Source organism: Staurois parvus, unplaced genomic scaffold (genome assembly GCF_062004578.1).
Source record: "Staurois parvus isolate SC_StPar_1 unplaced genomic scaffold, SC_StPar_1.0 ptg000018l, whole genome shotgun sequence".
NCBI lineage: Eukaryota > Metazoa > Chordata > Amphibia > Anura > Ranidae > Staurois > Staurois parvus.
In genome coordinates, this window is record NW_028317814.1 from 5,377,199 (window position 1) to 5,394,898 (window position 17,700).

General features: G+C 41.9%; 1 long non-coding RNA gene across 1 annotated transcript in view; it reads left to right on the plus strand.

Annotated features, from left to right (window-relative positions):
• LOC149473040 (uncharacterized) overlaps positions 1 to 16,285 on the plus strand; it is a 152,877-nt gene extending 136,592 nt beyond the window's left edge. Inside the window, exon 3 of the long non-coding RNA XR_016313767.1 lies at positions 15,777 to 16,285. This is a non-coding gene — a long non-coding RNA (uncharacterized LOC149473040). The remainder of the gene's footprint in view (positions 1 to 15,776) is intronic.
• The last annotated feature ends 1,415 nt before the right edge of the window (positions 16,286 to 17,700 follow it).

Here is a 17,700-nt window from a genome sequence, read left to right on the forward strand (position 1 = left end):
TTTTTTAAAAATGATTATTATATAGTAAAACATTGCTGTTTCAATGCATTTCACATATATTTTGTCCCTACTGCTTTGTCCTGTGCCCTGCCTACATTCTGACTGTTCTTTCTGCCTGGAAACTTAGAAAAGTCCATGGCATCCAAAAAGCGTCCCTTTATGTCAAAAGTGGTTTTAGACCGGCTAGAGAACAGCGATAGTAAATCAGAACCACTTGCAGAATTGAGTGATAATGATTTGTGGGAAAATTCGTCATCAGACACTGAAAACGATTTTGCGACTTTGCTCAGCGATGTGCGAATTTGCCTCTGTATTTCAAATTTCAGTGTTCTTGGTTTGATTATATTATTGAATTAAATTTATTATTATTATATTATTATTTTTTATGATTATTAATTAAATTATAATTTATGATTTCATGTTTCAAGTTTTATCATATCCGGAATGTTTAGTAGACTCTTGTTCGGACAGATTTCCGTGAATTATTCCTAAAAATTACAGGTCTACAATATAAAACGCCAATTTTCCATGCAAAAAATGGTACCGCTTTCAGCACCAAAAATCGGAAATAATCATACCGCCAGGGAGGTTAAAGGGATTCTAAAGCCTTATTTTTTTTAAGAAAAAAATAACAAACATGTTTATACTGTCTCTGCCAATGAGAAGAGGGAGTCCCGGGATAGCCAAGACTCTAGTGCACATCGCTGCGGATTAGGTGAGTATTAGGTGAGTATTAGGGAGGGCTGGGGGGGATGCTGCACACAGAAGGTTTTTTTACCTTCATGCATAGAATGCATGAAGGTAAAAACCTTGAGCTTTTAGAACCACTTTAATGGACCACTTTATTGGTGGCCTGTTTACAAATTGCACACAATTGAAGAGCTTGGCAACAGCTAGTGGTGGACAGAGTCACCAAAGGGTCTCTGTGCAAAGACAATTGTTGAGCCAACCATGAGAGCCATATCTACATCTACATAACATTGGGAAGGGGTCGCAGTTAAGATCTGATGTACTGAAAATTGGCCCTTATTCCCATAGAGCCCTTGTGCAGCCCCATGGTTTCCAGAAATGATATGTCCACCACTGCCCAGAGAACATTTATAAATAGGCAAAACTAGCGCAAACTATTTCCCATGAAATAGCAGGTAAAATACCAATTTCAAATTTCTAGACAAGCCAAGACCCCTTGTCATCATGTCACCCTGTGTGAAAGACCTTGGAAATAAGAGAGACTTTATCAACTCACCTGAAGCCAAGTAAGCCTCTTATGACAGCTTTCTCCCTAACTGATATGCAAACCCAACTTGAAGCACTCCTGGGCTTCCAAAGAATATCAGCTTCTAATCACACTGATCATTTTTGGAGCAGATTTTGAAAAGTTTGGACATCCCCACCAGATATGACACAAGCCGGAGCTGCAGGAATGCTATTTGTAGCTTTCTGGAATACAGATGAGCAAATCATTTAGCTCAGTAGAGAAATACATTTTAAGATAAGGGTCAATCTGTAAACTATTTATCAGAGCCAAGGAAATGGAAATGGTGTTAGCTTGTGAGTGTCATTTTTTTTTAATGTCACAGCCGTGGAGAGGAACTATATCATGACCACAATATATTACCTTATTTAGCTAACACATTCTGATATTTCCAGTATAAACAGTGAGATAAATAGAGCCTGATAGAAGAAAACAGAAATTGGGAGCAAGAGCTTACAGCCTAAACAAGATGAAGAAAATAATGGGAATAAATGGCATTTTTGTACCTGTTTGAATACTTTGCTTGCCTTTATGCAGTTTTCCCTGAATATTTTGCTTCATTCTGAACTTTTTTCTTTGGGCATAGCATTTAGAAGTATTACAATTTCTATCAGGTCTGTATTTCTGCCTGTGACCCCACTGGAGAGATTTCCCCTCGCTTCCTGTTTCTGTGATCTCCATAGAGGAAATATAGGGTGGACCTGTCCTTTAAGCTGAAAGGTAAAAACAGCAGTAACATTTGGCATTGTATGTCACAGGTTCTATCATTTCCCCAGGCTAATAAGAATATGGTTTTGCCTGTGTCCTCATTGGAAAGAACACAGGTAGCAAGAAAAAAGTGACTAATGCAGGCCATAGACGGGTCGAAAACCGTCCGTTTTTAAAAAAAAGAAACGAAAAATCAATCGTTCAATAGGCCGAAGGTACCACCTATGGTGAAAAAAATTGGCCGATTTTCGTTGCATCTACGGCCAGCATTTAATTACTTCTGTCCCTTGCAGAGAGCTCCACTATTATATTTGACATGAAAAAGTATTGCGGTTGCAACAATGTATCCATTTTGGATACAGATGTTTTTATTTGGATACAAATAGATACATTGTTGCAACCACAATACTTTTCATATACAATATAATAGCGGACTGGAATTCTTCTTTTTTTTCTTCTTTTTCTTCTTCTTTTTCATCTTCTTCTTTTTCTGCTTCTTCTTCTTTTTCTTATTCTTCTTCTTTTCTTCTTCTTGCAGGTCACGGCTCATGTGCAGATTTTTTATCGGTAAAACGATCGGCCGATTTGCCCATCATTGCCGGGAAAATCGTCCGATCGGCAAAATCGGACGATTTTTTTTCCAACTTTACCGATTAAAAAAATGTGCCAAAACCCCGAAAAACGGCCGACCAATTAACCCACTAACGGTGCAAAAATCGGCCGATTTTTTTTTTCGACCTGTCTATGGCCTGCATTACTCTTCTTGCTGCTTTCAGATGAGTCTTAAAGGACAATTTCACCATTAGTGAAGTTGTCTTTTAATAAATACCCTCATCTTCCCCACTAATGCAGCATACCTCTGAAAATATTTACCTTTAGCCCAGATCTTGTGACCTTTTCTCCAGCTCAGACCTGACCAACTTCTTTCATAGTGTATATGAACTCCAGAGCCCCATTAATTAACAAGGTTAATCCACATTCTGAAAGACGACTGGAGGAGAGAGTGAGGCTGGCCATACACTATACAATTTTCTGTCCAATTTCTGCCCATTTCCTTTAGATTTACCTTCAAGTATGTAATGCAAGAGCCCGCCTAATTGGATACAATTGAAAGTGTTCGTTTTGACCTCCTATTATATGGTTTTTGGTAAATCTAAACCAAAAATCTCAAGAAAATTGTATAATGTATGGCCAGCCTTAGACTGTGGAGTGGGAACATGGGACCAAGTAAGTGATCACCAGTACAGGGTGGATGGAGGGAGTTAACGTTCACGTCCTTGACCACCAATGCAGGGGTAGGTCCTAACCTTCACTGTCATGACCGCCAATGGAGGGAAGTTAACGTTCATGTCCGTGACCACAAATGCAGGGGTAGGTCCTAACCTTCACTGCCACTGACCACCAATGCAGGGTGATAAGGGGATAAACAGTGCTGACATCAGTGTTGGTGATTATTATTATTGTTGGGGGTTATTATTGCATCCACTGACACCAATGCTGGGGATTATAACTGCATCAACTGACACCAATGTTTGGCGTTATTATTGCACTCTTAACAATGTTTAGGGTTATTATTGAACTCACTGACATCAGTGCTGGAGGTTATTATTGCACTCGCTTAAACCAATGTTGGGGGTTATTAATGCATCTACTGACATCAATGCTGCTGGTTATTATTGCATTTACTGACACCAATGCTGGGGGTTATTATTACACTCACACCAATGCTGGAGAATATTATTACTGCCACTGACACCAGTGCTGGAGGTTATTATTGCACTCGCTTACACCAATGATGGGGGTTATTAATGCATCCACTGACATCAATGCTGCTGGTTTTTATTGCATTCACTGACAGCAATGATGGAGGTTATAATTGCACCCACTGAGACCATTGCTGGGGGTTATTATTGCACTTACTTACACCAATGCTGGGGAATAGTATTACTGCAACTGACACCAGTGCTGGGGTTATTGTACTCCAGTGGGCTTAGCAATATGCTGCAAAAAATGCAGTAGAACTGAAATTTTTGGGCGTTAAGGTCTAATAACCTGCATATTAATACATCTAAATGCACAGTTCATCCGTTTGATCACGCAAAAGAGTTGTTTATTCATTACATACTAGCTTACTACACAAAGCCCCAATACAAACCCACAAAAAATTAGAGGTAGTGTTATCTATAGTTTAACTTGAGTATGTCTCTGAAATACATAGAAAGTGCTTCTCTCCATGGTTGTTCAGAGATAAGTCTGGGATGGCCTACTTAGACTGCCATTCTTACTGTATATTCCTCAGTAGCATTTGCTGTAGGAAATTGAAAAAATATGATGACGAGATATATATATATATATATATAAACATATATGTATAAATATACAGTTGTGTTCAAAATATTAGCAGTCAGACATCACTAACCTGATCAATCACTGTTTTTGGTAGAAATGATATTTCTACATGGCAAATAATTTACTAGCAGGTGTAGTAGAGTAATAGAAATCCAACAGACCCAACAGCCATGACATGCATGCTGCTGATTCTGTGTAATTGAATCACTAATTGAAAGGGGCATGTTCAAAATAATAGCAGTGTGGAGTTCTATTAGTGAGGTCATTCATTCTTTGAAAAACAGGTGGCAATTATTGCCCTTATTTAAGGAAGGAAGGCAGCAAATGTTGTACATGCTGGTTACAGTGCATTTCTCTCTGACATTCTGAGGAAATGGGTCGTTCCAGACATTGTTCAGAAGAACAGCGTACCTTGATTAAAAAGTTGATTGGAGACGGGAAAATGATCGCAAATGCTTTAAAATGGCAACCAGAACCTGAAAGACGTGGAAGAAAGCGAAAAACTACCATTCGAATGGATAGAAGAATAGCCAAAATGGCAAGGGCTCAGACAACAATCAGCTCCAGGAAGATCAAAGAAGGTCTAAAGTTACCTGTGAGTACTGTTACAATTAGAAGACGCCTATGTGAAGCCAAGCTATCTGCAAGAAGCCCCCGCAAAGTACCACTGTTGAAAAAAAGACATGTGCTGAAGAGGTTACAATTTGCCAAAGAGCACATTGACTGGCCTAAAGAGAAATAGAGCAACATTTTGTGGACTGATGAAAGTAAGATTGTTCTTTTTAGGTCTAGTGGCTGGAGACAGTTTGTTAGACGACCCCCAAACACTGAATTCAAGCCACAGTACACTGTGAAGACAGTGAAGCATGGTTGCGCAAGCATCATGATATGGGGATGTTTCTCATACTACGGTGTTGGGCCTATTTATCGCATACCAGGGATCATGGATCAGTTTGAATACATCAGAATACTTGAAGAGGTCATGCTGCCTTATGCTGAAGAGGAAATGCCCTTGAAATGGGTGTTCCAACAAGACAACGACCCCAAACACAGCAGTAAACGTGCAACATCTTGGTTCCAGACCAACAAGATTAACATTATGGAGTGGCCAACCCAATCCCTGGATCTTAATCCAATAGAAAACGTGTGGGGTGACATCAAAAATGCACTTTCTGAGGCAAAACCAAGAAATAGAGAAGAACTGTGGAATGTAGTCCAATCATCCTGGGCTGGAATACCTGTTCACAGGTGCCAGAAGTTGGTTGACTCCATGCAACACAGATGTACAGCAGTTCTCAGAAACAGTGCTTATACAATTAAATATTCATTAAGTGATTCAAAGGAAAGCAAAATCTTCAAACATTTTTCAGTTTATATAGTGAATGTTTGAGTTTGTAAAGAAGAATACAAACACTGCTATTTTTTTGAACAGTCTAATATTCACTTTTCTTACATTTTTTTAGAGGAACAACACAAATTTGATATATTTTTCTTCATGTTTTGATTTGGAATAGAATGTGCAGTGTTCCCAATGCATTTGTGTGTATGGAAATAAAAGCTATTAGAAGGATTTTGAGCTTTATTCACTTTTTTCAACACACTGCTATTATTTTGAACACAACTGTATATATATATGTATATTGACAGACAAAGACAGACTGAAAATAGAATATGTAACACAGGATTTGCATTTAGGGTGAATGAAACATTCCAGACTAGTGTTTCTGGTCAGAGAAAGCTGTGGATTTGGCTTTCTCTGGAGTCTGCAGTTCTGGATTGCAACATTCAGTCCTGTGTCCGAGTTTTACCAGATGCCTGCAACCTGTTTGAGTTCACAGGTGTGCGGCGCCGTTATATACTGAGGTCTGAGAAGAGCTCAGAGCTCCCAGTTTGGAGATCGCTACCAGTGGGGGAGACAGAAGGTCTCATCGAGGGGTCAGAGGACCCAGCCAGAAGCAAGGAAACAGAGGGTCTCAGTTCTAGGAGTCAGGTAAGCTCCTATCAGGGTGTCAGGAAAACCCCCATTCATAGGCCAGAGGTGGGGCATGTAGCAGGGTACTGTGATAAAAGGCTAGAGAGCCAAGTATCCAGGAAAACTGGACAACAAAGTCTGAGAACCTGGTAAGAGGTGCAGCGTGGTACTGCCATTGAAGCTGAAAGAGCTTATGAGCCTGGTGGCTCAGCATTTTTCCAGTGTGTGTATTCCTGCTGAAGTTGGAGAAGATCCTCTGCTTAGGAAGTCACTCATTTGTGAACTTTTGCTTTCTTTTAACTAAAAGTGGGGCTACCAAAAATAGTCCCTGTCTGCCGTGGACTCACTAGAATAACGCACTTACCAGGAGATCTAACTACCCCATGTCACTATATATATATATATATATATATATATATATATATATATGTATATATATATTGTGACAGTGTGGTGATCTGTTACGATGTAAAGAGGATATTTCAGCCAGGATTCTCAACAAGGCAGGTTGAGGGGCTCCATGGTGCTTGTATAGGTAGTGTTTAACTGTGTTTTCAGTTTCCTCAGTTCTTTGAAAAACTCTGTTTAAGACCTGGGGCCTGGAGATTTCACAGTGATCTTGGTGGGAGGAAATCTCCAATCCTGGGACCAGGTTTTGGGATTGGCCAGGAGACTGATTGTGCAGGTGTGTGTGGGTCTCTTCTAAAGTCAGGACCAGGGTTCTAGGCTCCACCCTCCCGAGGAATCCATGTAGGTGCAAGGGAGCAGCCACAAGCATTCATGGTGGTACGGTGTAGTCTGACAGAGCAGACAGGGCCCAAGCCTGTGGGCTGGAGAAGCAGGAATGATGTGAAAAAGTGCTAACCTAGGTATAGCGTTTTGTATGTGAATGGTCTAGAGGACTGAGGCATAAAGCCTAAGCATCAGTGCTGGTAAAGAGAGCCAGGAGTCTGAATGTTTTTCTTTTGCATTGATGGTGGATACCCCATACATTGTATGGGATTTTTTTGTTTTATTTAACCACTTGCTGTCCTAAGGTATGATGAAATGCTCGTAGCTTCTGATTTCTTAGACTATAGAGATGATTGGCACCATTCGGGTCTCCAATCAGTTCTATGGTCAGCTGGCAGAAACACCGGCTGCATTCTCAAGTTCCCCCTGGCCCGAGAAGGCCGTGGAAGGCAGCGGAGGAGGGGGGACATTGTCTCCCGCTGCTTGTAAAAGCAATTCTGCAGCTAATTAGCCACTCAGATCTCTTTTACATGAAAGCCAAATCGCCGGCTGAAAAAAAAACGATACCAGGATGATGCCTGCAGCTGTAGGCATCATCCCGGCATAACCATTCAAAGTCCAGTGATGTACCAGTACGTCGCTGGTCTTTGTTGGGTATATATGCTATGTTCTTTTTTTTTTCGTATGCAGCCTGTGGGCTGAATTGAAAAAGGAGAAGAAATCTCTGCCAGAAAAAGTGTATGGTATGCCCACCATTAGAATATACTGCCCTGCATCCACCCACTTCTAATAGTGGGCACACATTAGGTCGCATGGTGCCACATGCACCAATTCAGGAATGTTCAAATGTCTAAATAATGGCACACTTGAATAAAAATTGTCCACGTATAGGTGGTACCCCATATGGACAAAGGATGACATCAAGTCCCAAACTATTTTGCCACTACTCCCCATGTAGTCTGGGCATCCGGGGGGCTCCACGTGACTATCTTTTCCCTCGTAGATCCGAAACGTATATGTATAGCCTGTTGCCCTCTCACAGGTCTTATACATCTTGACCCCATATCTGACACGCTTGCAGGGGAGAAATTGTTTGAATGCCAGAAAAATTAATGAGGGACTCATCAATGCAGATTTTTTTATACTTGGGGAGTATAGACATCTGTAAAATTTTGGTTAAGGTGATTTATGAGAGGTCAAATTTTGTGGAGCCGGTCAAATTCAGGGTCACCCCAAGTGTATTGTCGTTGAAATGCATAAAATACATTATACTCTCATATCTATGCCTGGCCATGGCAGCAGAGAACACAGGCATATGATGAATCGGGTCCAATACAATCGCAATTAATTTTTTTTAGTAATGCCCATGTTGAAGGTTAGGCCCTCCAAAAATTTAAATTCAGAAACCATAATGGGTTTTCATGCGAATGGTCTGGCAAGGTTTGAATTGGGGTTTGTGGCAATACATTGTTGTGCATATAAATTGCTTTGATCCACAATCAGTGCATACAGATCTCCAAAAAATCAAGGGGAGTAGTTAAATTTGCTGTTTCCACCTGAATTCAGGGTTGGGCAGTGAACAGGGGAAGTACAGGTGCTGCTGAATTTGTGGGCTGCCAATCGAGATTTGCAAGCACATCGGGAAGGATACTAGGGGCTCTACGGGCCTGTGTGAGAATTGTTGGTGGTTGCGGAACAATACTTGAGCTCGCTACTGCACCAGCTTGTACTGCACTTATGGGACTCACCACGTCACCAAGTGATACTGCAGTGTTAGTATGTGAAAGACCAGGATGTACTAGGTCGCTAGTACTCGCCAGTTCACCAAAAGGTAGAGTGGCACTAGTACTGGCACTCTGCTGCATATGAAAGTCATCAAAATTTACCAGAAGGTGCTAGCAGAGATCAGGCCTGATTCTGCCAACACTGTGGTTTTGTGTGCAATGTGTCAAGTGACAGTGACCTACTGACAATGCACTTGCTGGGGGAGTAGGGGGGGGTAAGCGTAGGGGCTAATCGCAGGTCCCGGGAATGATCCCGCTAACGCTATGTTTTTGAGGACGCTATACTAATGTGAACGCTGGTATAGTGCTGATCTGATCAAAGATATTGATCCTTTCAGACACTATACTAGCAATGGAGGTTTATTGTGTATGAACGTGTTCCAGGTAATCAAGAGGTTAAATGTGATGACTGGTGTACGGACGGGCAATCTGATGCTATCTGGGAGGGTCGTGAAAACCACGGGAGCGTGAATCACATATAAATACGTGATTTTCCACACCCATGCCACCCTGTAGCAGTATTTTTGCTATAGGACAGTCAGGTAGCAGTTAATGAAGCTGTTAGCGTTATGGTGCTGCGTTACTTAAACTGACAATTGCACTGCCATGCAACGCTGCACCCAGATGAAATGTACATCTTTTTTCCCCACTAATTGAGCTTTCTTTTGGTGATATTTGATCGCCTGTGCGTTTTTTATTTTTTGCGCTATAAAAAAAAGACCGACAATATTTTGGACTTTTTGCTGATAAACATGTCCAGTAAAAAAATGTAAAAATCAAATTTCGTCATACCTTCAGGCCAAAATGTATTCTGTAACATGTCTTTGCTAAAAAAAAATCCCAATACGTGTAAATTATTTGGTTTACGTGAAACTTATAGCTTTTACAAATGTCATTATAGATACTGGAATTTTTTTTTAAATACTAATAATGGCGGTGATCAGCGACTTATGGCGGTGATGAGCAACTTATAGCGGGACTGCTGCGGGCATTCTGACACTGGGGGGAACTGATTTGATGTCACTGACATCCCCAGTGACACCAATACAGTGATCAGTGCTAAAAAAAAAAAAGCATTGACACTGTACTAGTGGCACTGGGCAGGAATGGGTTAACAATGAGGGGCAATTAAAGAGTTAACTGTGTATTGGGAGTGTTTTACTAGGAGGTGGGAGGAGGGGTGTGTGCTTCACTGTAAGCACACTGATCGGGATGGCTCTGCTCAGCCATCCAGAGCAGTGTGCCCAAACTGACATGGTGGAGGGCTGTTGGTAAACAATGCTGCCCTCCTCCCTGTCAGTGATCGCCACTAATCACCAGGCATCGGCGGGTAATCACCCACTGGGACTCGGTGATTGACTGGCGGGGCCACAATCGGCAAAGCTTGCGCTCGCCCCCTACCCGGAAATGCAAAATAACGTGTATATATACATGATTTTACACACAGGAGCCGCTCTGCAGCAGTAAATCTACTGTGGGCGGTCCTAAAGCGGTTAAAAAAATCGGCCAAGAAGCCTTTAAACAATAATTGCTGGCGTGGACTCTTCTCACTGATAAGAGCTACCCTGAGCCAGGGGCGGACTGACTCATGGGGCCCCTGGGCAATAGGGATCATGGGGCCCCTGTGTCCTTGCCCAAACTCAAAAAAACCTATCAAAAAGGTACCAGGGGCATCTCATGGGCCCCCCTACTGACCCCGGCCCTCGGGCAGTGCCCGAGTTTTCAAATGGTCAGTCCGCCCCTACCCTGAGCTAAATAACCCCCAAATATTAATATATATACTATATATATATAGTATATATATACAAAAGTTCACCTCCTTCCTGCCAGTTGACTTGTTAGTAGTCAAACAGGAAGCAATGGCATCTCAGCATTTTTTTAACAGTCATTCAGTCGTTTCCGAAATACTCCACATCCCATGGTTACCATGGTAATGGTGTAAGATAGGCACTTAGACCTATCTGTGAAAAGCTCTAAAACTGCCAAGATAATTTGTAGGGAGAATAAAAAATAGCAGATTCACTTTTAATATGGTAAACGCTTTTAATCCCGCAGTCATTCTAAACAAGTCATTAGGCAGGACGGATGCTTTGAAGAACTGACAATGGCTGAGTACAGCGCTAACTCCCCAGCACTGCTTCAAATTACATTGATTGCCTCTATATTAAAGCTCTTAATGAAAACATGGGTCTTAATATACTTTCAAATGTTGGTATTTGGAAAAGGTCTATAGAAAGCAAGCACACAGTTGTGCAAAGGCCTGGTGATAGACATTTCAAGTTCCATCTTGTTTGAGCGGCTCTCTTCATATTTATGACTCCTATATGCTGTAACAAAATAAAGTAAAATTTAATAAGGCTAGAGATGGTGGGCTTGAAAATTAGAATAACTTCAATTACTCGGCATTATTAAATGACTTTTCCATTTCTGCAGTCAAAAAGTCTCCAAGGTCAAAAGGACCGAAAAAGTCAAACTTCAGAATGGATGAAGCGAAAGTCGAAGTAAACTTCTTCTGTAAAGTCGAAGTAAACTTCTTCTGTAAAGTCGAAGTAAACTTCTTCTGTGAGGTATATTTGTAAACAAGATTTACATCAATTAATCTGTGACTTGCATATTTAGCCTTTTATTAAAAAAAGTAAAATTTCATATTATCACCTAGTCTGTGAGTGTTACAAATAGTGTTAAAGGGAACCTGTCATCATAATACGGCTGAAGTAGATGAAAACACTGACATTTAGGCTGGCCATAGATGGGTTGATTTTTTTCAATCAGGCAATGGGATGATCAAAAAAAAAAAAATGGATTCCCCCATCCACACAAGTGAGGAGGATGGAGGATTCCTTCCTTTTGTGTTATTGTGGAGATTCCTTCACTGTAAGAATACACAGATCAAGCCAATCTACTGCAGCCACCAACTGAATGAAAACTTTCCAACATCCCATTCAACAAAATTTGATTGTTAGATCGACTTATGTTAAAGTGTTACTAAACCCATAACAGTAAAATCAGTTTGTATATGCAGTAAAGCATGCTTGTTATACTCAGTGTGGAACATAAGGGGTTAATCCTCTGCATTGTGTATAAAGGCCTTTTGATCCTTTCTTCTCTGTTCCTCCCCTTTTTCAAGCGACCACCTCCTGATAAGGCAGACTGAACTGTAGGCATTTTGCACATGCTCAGTTTGGTGTGTATTGCTAGAAAGTTTTTTTTCTTCTTCTTGGGAGAGAGCATGTGATCAGCACAGGGCCAATGAGCACTGGTCATACAGAGGTCAGGGGTTTTTGCATCCTAGAGCAGAAAGAAAACTCCTACAAGCTTTAGCTAGTACTTGGCTGAACACTGATAGAAGTCACAAGACTGCTTCTGATGAGAAAAGGTATTTAGTAGTTTATATTTACTAAAATAATTGCATTACCATGTTCTGTGTACTGTGGGAGACCAGATAGAGTGAATGCAGGGTCCTGGGTTTAGTAACACTTTGAGTGGGAATGTCCATTGCTGGATCGAAATTTGGCTGGTCCCCATTGAACTGGTCAAATTCAGATCCATCTATTGCCACTTACAGCAGAGCTCCACCCAAAAGGGGAAGTTCCGCTTTATTGCTTTGCCCCCCCCCGCTCCCCATTAAGGATTGGCACCTTTGGGGAGCAGGAAGGGAGCGGGTACCCGAATTTGACAGGTGCCCACTCCCACTTCCGCTGCAATCGCAAAAGTGATCAGAAGCGGAAGTTGTCTTCTCCCCTCCCTCCCCAGTCTTCTGGGATACATGACAGGTCCCAGAAGACTACGGGGCCATTCACAAAGCTCAGTGCTTCTTGCACATGCGCAGTGGGCACCCGGCTGTGAAATCACAAGCTGTCACAGCCGGGTGCCCACACTGAAGATGCCATTGCCAGGGAGAGAAGACGGCCAGTGAAGCCAGTGGCGGTGAGGACACCGCTGGACCGAGGGACAGGTAAGTGGCTGTATTTTAAAAGTCAGAAGCTACAGTTTTTGTAGCTGCTGACTTTTTTTTTCTTTTTTTTCAGCTGGAACTCCGCTTTAAGTTTGCTAGAACATTATATATCATAAACAATTATAATTTCAAAAATGCTTGTTTTGCCTTTTTTCATTCATTATTGCATCTCAGTGCTGTAGATCATCTGGAGCCTCCTTGAAGCCTTTTCCTCTCTACAGGCATGCACTACAGTGATGGTTGCATGGTATTTCTCAGAATAGCTTTCCTGATGGAGAAAAAAAGTGGACTAAGCCCACATAATGTTTGCTAAAACGGCCATTTGTAATCCCTGTCTGAAGCCTGTGTCATGGCATGATAATGCAGGGGCACAATATGAAGGGGATAAAATGTCACACTATAAAAAGAAATGTCCAAACAAGGAACTTTCTGGTAGTATCACCACCATTCCTTTTTATCTATTCTGCAGGCTTGCCTGTCTCCTCCTGTCTTTCCAATAATCTTTGGAACATAGTGGGTGGAAAGTGAAGAGAGTAGAGTCTGAGCTGGCCCTGGATACAGCCTCAGCCAATCCCGGGTCAGAAGAGTGACCAGCAGGGGTGGAGAGGTGTATATTGGGCCTGGAGCAGAGAGTAGCAGGGTCTTTTGCCTGCTGGAGAGTGAGCCTACCTGGAAGTGCTGTTACACCTTTCAAGGGTCTGAGAAGCTTTAACCACTTTCCAACCAGCCGCAGTACATATACTGTGGCTGGGCAGCACCTGCAGACCAAATCACGTACATGTATGTTAGCGGTGCGCCTCACCCCCTCCAGGATTGCTGCTACAGAGGAATGCGGATACTGGTTCACCGGATACCGGTAATCACATAATCAGTGTCAACAAAGCTGTTATGAATTAATTCATTCATAACAGCTGTGTTTCCTAGGCTGTGATTGGCCCACCGTGCTGTCACATGGTACTTGGGCCAATTACAGCACCCTGTACCATGTGAATAGCTGTGGTCAATTACAGACCACTAATGATCACAGCTGTCATGAATGGTTAACCCATTCATGACAGTTGAAAACTTTGCTGTTACAATGATCTTCATTGTAACAGCAAACAAAGTGGTTACAAAAATCCCTGATCACCCCCTCAGAGTAGTACAATGTTACTATGGTGACACTGAATTACTCTGATGAAAACATGTAAAAAAATTGTAAAAAATTTAAAAAATATGTTTAAAAAACAGAAAAAAAATTTTTTTTTTTACATATGTCACTATTCAGTGTCCCTAATCACCACACCAGTCATATGATGATGCACTGGTGACAGCATGTAAAAAGAAATGTGAAAAAAAACTAATTTTATTAAATTTTTTCATTTAAAAAAAAATGTGACAAAAGATTACTACTTCAAAAAACTCACCATGACTCTTACTAAATGCCTCAGACTGTCTACTTTCCAAAAATGGGTAATTTTGGGAAAATATGTACTGCCCAGGCATTATAGAGCCTCAAGAGATTAGATAGGCCCTCAGTACATCAGGATTGATCAATATATACTGTATACTGGGGGTCAGCAACCAGTAGATCGGGGCTAGGTGACTGGCAGATCACGATCTTGGTTTGCTGACCCACCATACCAGAGCACCAAACTGAGTTCAATGTAAAGAGACTACTTGTAAAGTTGGAGCTGTAGTAGGGAGCAAGAACCGCATAAGCTGGTGCCTTCCCTATAGTGCTGGTTCCTGTCCCATGTAGAGTGATACCAACTGCACTCCACCTCTTATCCCATCTAGCGTTCTCCAGAATGGTGCCAGAAACAGGAAAGAAAAGATCTTCAGGTCAGTGTTCAGCAATACACTGAGCATAATAATATAGGACTGTGGTTTATCCCCATTGCGGGTTCAGTGCAGTGTACCGGCAGCTTTCCTGCCGGTTTGCTGTACTTAGTAATAGACTTCTATTATATCCTTTGGGTTTGGGGCACTTTCTGAAAGCGTACCAAAACTCCTGAATGTATTAAACCACAGGATTTTATCCCCCCCCCAACTTTATGTGTGAACGAGCTCTAAGGGTCTTGTTGCCGAATGCAAATAAGGGCTCGTTCACAAGTGCAGAAGACATGGCTGCTCCTTTGAAAAGTGATCCCAGTGTGTTTGACAGGTTGTGAGCAGGCGATATGTTGCCTCCTTGCAACCTGATTTAAATCACGCTATTGCAACACTGTAGTACGGCAATTAGAGGTCTAAATCAGGAGGAGGAGGCACTGTGCCCGGTGATCTTTGACTTCTCCCATGTTGTTCAGGTAGATCTTCACCTTTTTAAGGTGCTGTACAGTATATCATAGTTTGTAGACAATATAACTTTCACACAAACCAATTACTATACACTTATTGGGATTTTTTTTGCCAAAGACATGTAGCAGAATACATTTTGACCTAAATTTATGACAAAATTTGATTTTATTGGAAATGTTTTTTAACAAAGTAGAACATATTGTTTTTTTGCCAAAATTTTTGGTCTTTTTTCATTTATATCACAAAAAAATAAAAGAACCCAGTGGTGATCGAATGCCACCAAAAGCTCTATTTGTATGAAAAAAAATATAAAAATGTCTTATGCGTACAGTATTGCATGACCACTCAATTGCCAGTTAAAGTAGCACAGTGATGAATAGCAAAAATGGTCTGGTCATGAAGGAAGTTAAACTTTAGAGAGCTCAAGTTTTTAAGAAATCCTGGATGATTCTATCTCACCAAGGAGCTGAAGGATCACTCCAAAAGTTGCAGGAACACCCAGGCAACATCCAAAGAGGATCTTTCCGGGATACTTTTGTGCCAGTGTCAGATGAAGCAGGAAGAAGGTCTTCAAATTGCCTGCGGCACAGTGAGTAGGCTAAGAGAAATCTCAGGAAGAGGGAATGTTACCTTTGCACCCTTTTTTTTGGGGGGGACTGTTCCATAGTTGCTGCTAGGGATGTGTCCATAGTGGGAACCCCTGTGCTGAGCTATTTCTGCTTTTTGTCTGCTTTATTTCAGTTAACCATTGCAAGATAGTGTAACGCCCTGCACAAATATTGGGTGCAGAATGTTAAATGGACACAAGATGACAGAGTCCTGCAGCCCAATTAGTCGGACTCTAACAAAGAAGAGATTTGTGAGACTTGTAGGCTGCTAGCAGGACTTCGATGTTTATTGTGGAGCTGACAAACCACATTTCCTAGAGGAGCTGGCTGATGAGTGGGCGCAAATAAATACCAAAGCCCAGGAACCAGAGGAGGTGAACAGTGAGAGCTTAAGAGGAAAGCTGTGCAGGACGCTGGAGGTTTGGGCTGGACCAGAACCACAAAGAGAGTGAAGGAGGGAGGAAGAGCTGGATACCGCTGACCTCTGGAGAGCTAGATTGGCCACCTAATGAACAGGCAGACCAGAGTGCTGTTTTCTGGAATGATCAGTGTCGGAGGAATCCGGAGCACACGGGAGTCCCCATCTGCAGAAAGACTATCCGCTACCTGACTGCAGCCATGGATCAGATGAAAGAGCTCCATACCCTATATTACAAAGTTATAAAAGACATTGCTAAACTCAGTTACTCTGTTCTCAGCTTAGTATTCTCCATCCTACAAGTTACAAGTGTTACGGCCTAGGTTTTTGGCTCATCTTGCCTTTTGGCCTACTAATCAATTTATGCTCTCAACCTACTAAACCACAAGAGCCTATTGCAATATCTGCACCTAGCACCTCTCTTTATGTTCACATTTTCTGGAGAAGCCTACTCTTGCATCAAGAGAGATTTGAATCTTCATGTGCACCAATTAGGGCCCCATCAAGTGTGCAGAGGATTGAGCATTGCAATTTAAAAGGACATTGATCCATCCTTTTACAGAGCTCTTCCTTTTTCAGAATTAAACCCAGCCACCGATACCTCAGCGCCCAATGTGAGTTAATCCGTCAATTTGATTGCTTCCCATCCTGCTCACTTGGGAGAAAACATCTGAGGACAGAGGTTACTGTTTGAATTCTGAATTTCAGGACATACAAAAAACTGATTTGGGCTGTGTACTATGTTTAAAGCCTTGTTTGAGTTTATCAAGAGTGTTAACTGCCATTTCTTGCTCATATTTTGTTGTCATCTTATTGTGCTTAATTTTATCATGCTCACCATTTGATCTAAAAATATTCAAAGTGTCAGTTTACTCTAACCTGTGTGTGAGTCTATTTTACAGTAAAAAGGCCAGAGGGTTCAAGGTGGTGTCAGCAGGGGTTGGGCTTCCAAGGTGGGCTCAGGGAGACAGGGAACCCAAAAACAACTCAGCGGCTCTCAAGGGGGTAGTGCTACAATAGTGTCCTCCTTCAAGTTGCTAGTTCTGGGTATCCCAAAGTTTTTTCCCCAATCCCTAAGCCAGTTCTACAAACAAATAAAAGCCCACAAAAAAGACACTATCTACCTGATTAATGTTTGAGGACTGAATGCAACTTGGTACACCTGGCTGGAAATACCTCATGCCCGGCTGTTTGCACTATCAAGGGATCAGAACCTGGGTTAACAGCAGGACCACATAATATATATATGTGTGTATATGTAGTGCCCATTTACTTATCTTGATCATATGAAGGCATGTCCATATTTTCTTGTCATGCTTAGGGGGCATGTCCATGTGTCCAGATTCCTGGTCATGCCTAGGGGGCATGTCCAGATGTCCAGATTCCTGGTCATGCCTAGGGGGCATGTCCAGATGTCCAGATTCCTGGTCATGCCTAGGGGGCATGTCCAGATGTCCAGATTCCTGGTATTGCCTAGGGGGCATGTCCAGATGTCCAGATTCCTGGTATTGCCTAGAGAGTATAAATTCCTCATCTTCTCTCCATCAAGAGCCTTGGATATCTCCAGCTGTTCGCCTGTGTTACCAGGGCTACCCTGGACTTCTGTGTGTGACTTCTACCTGAACTGTGATTCTAGGCT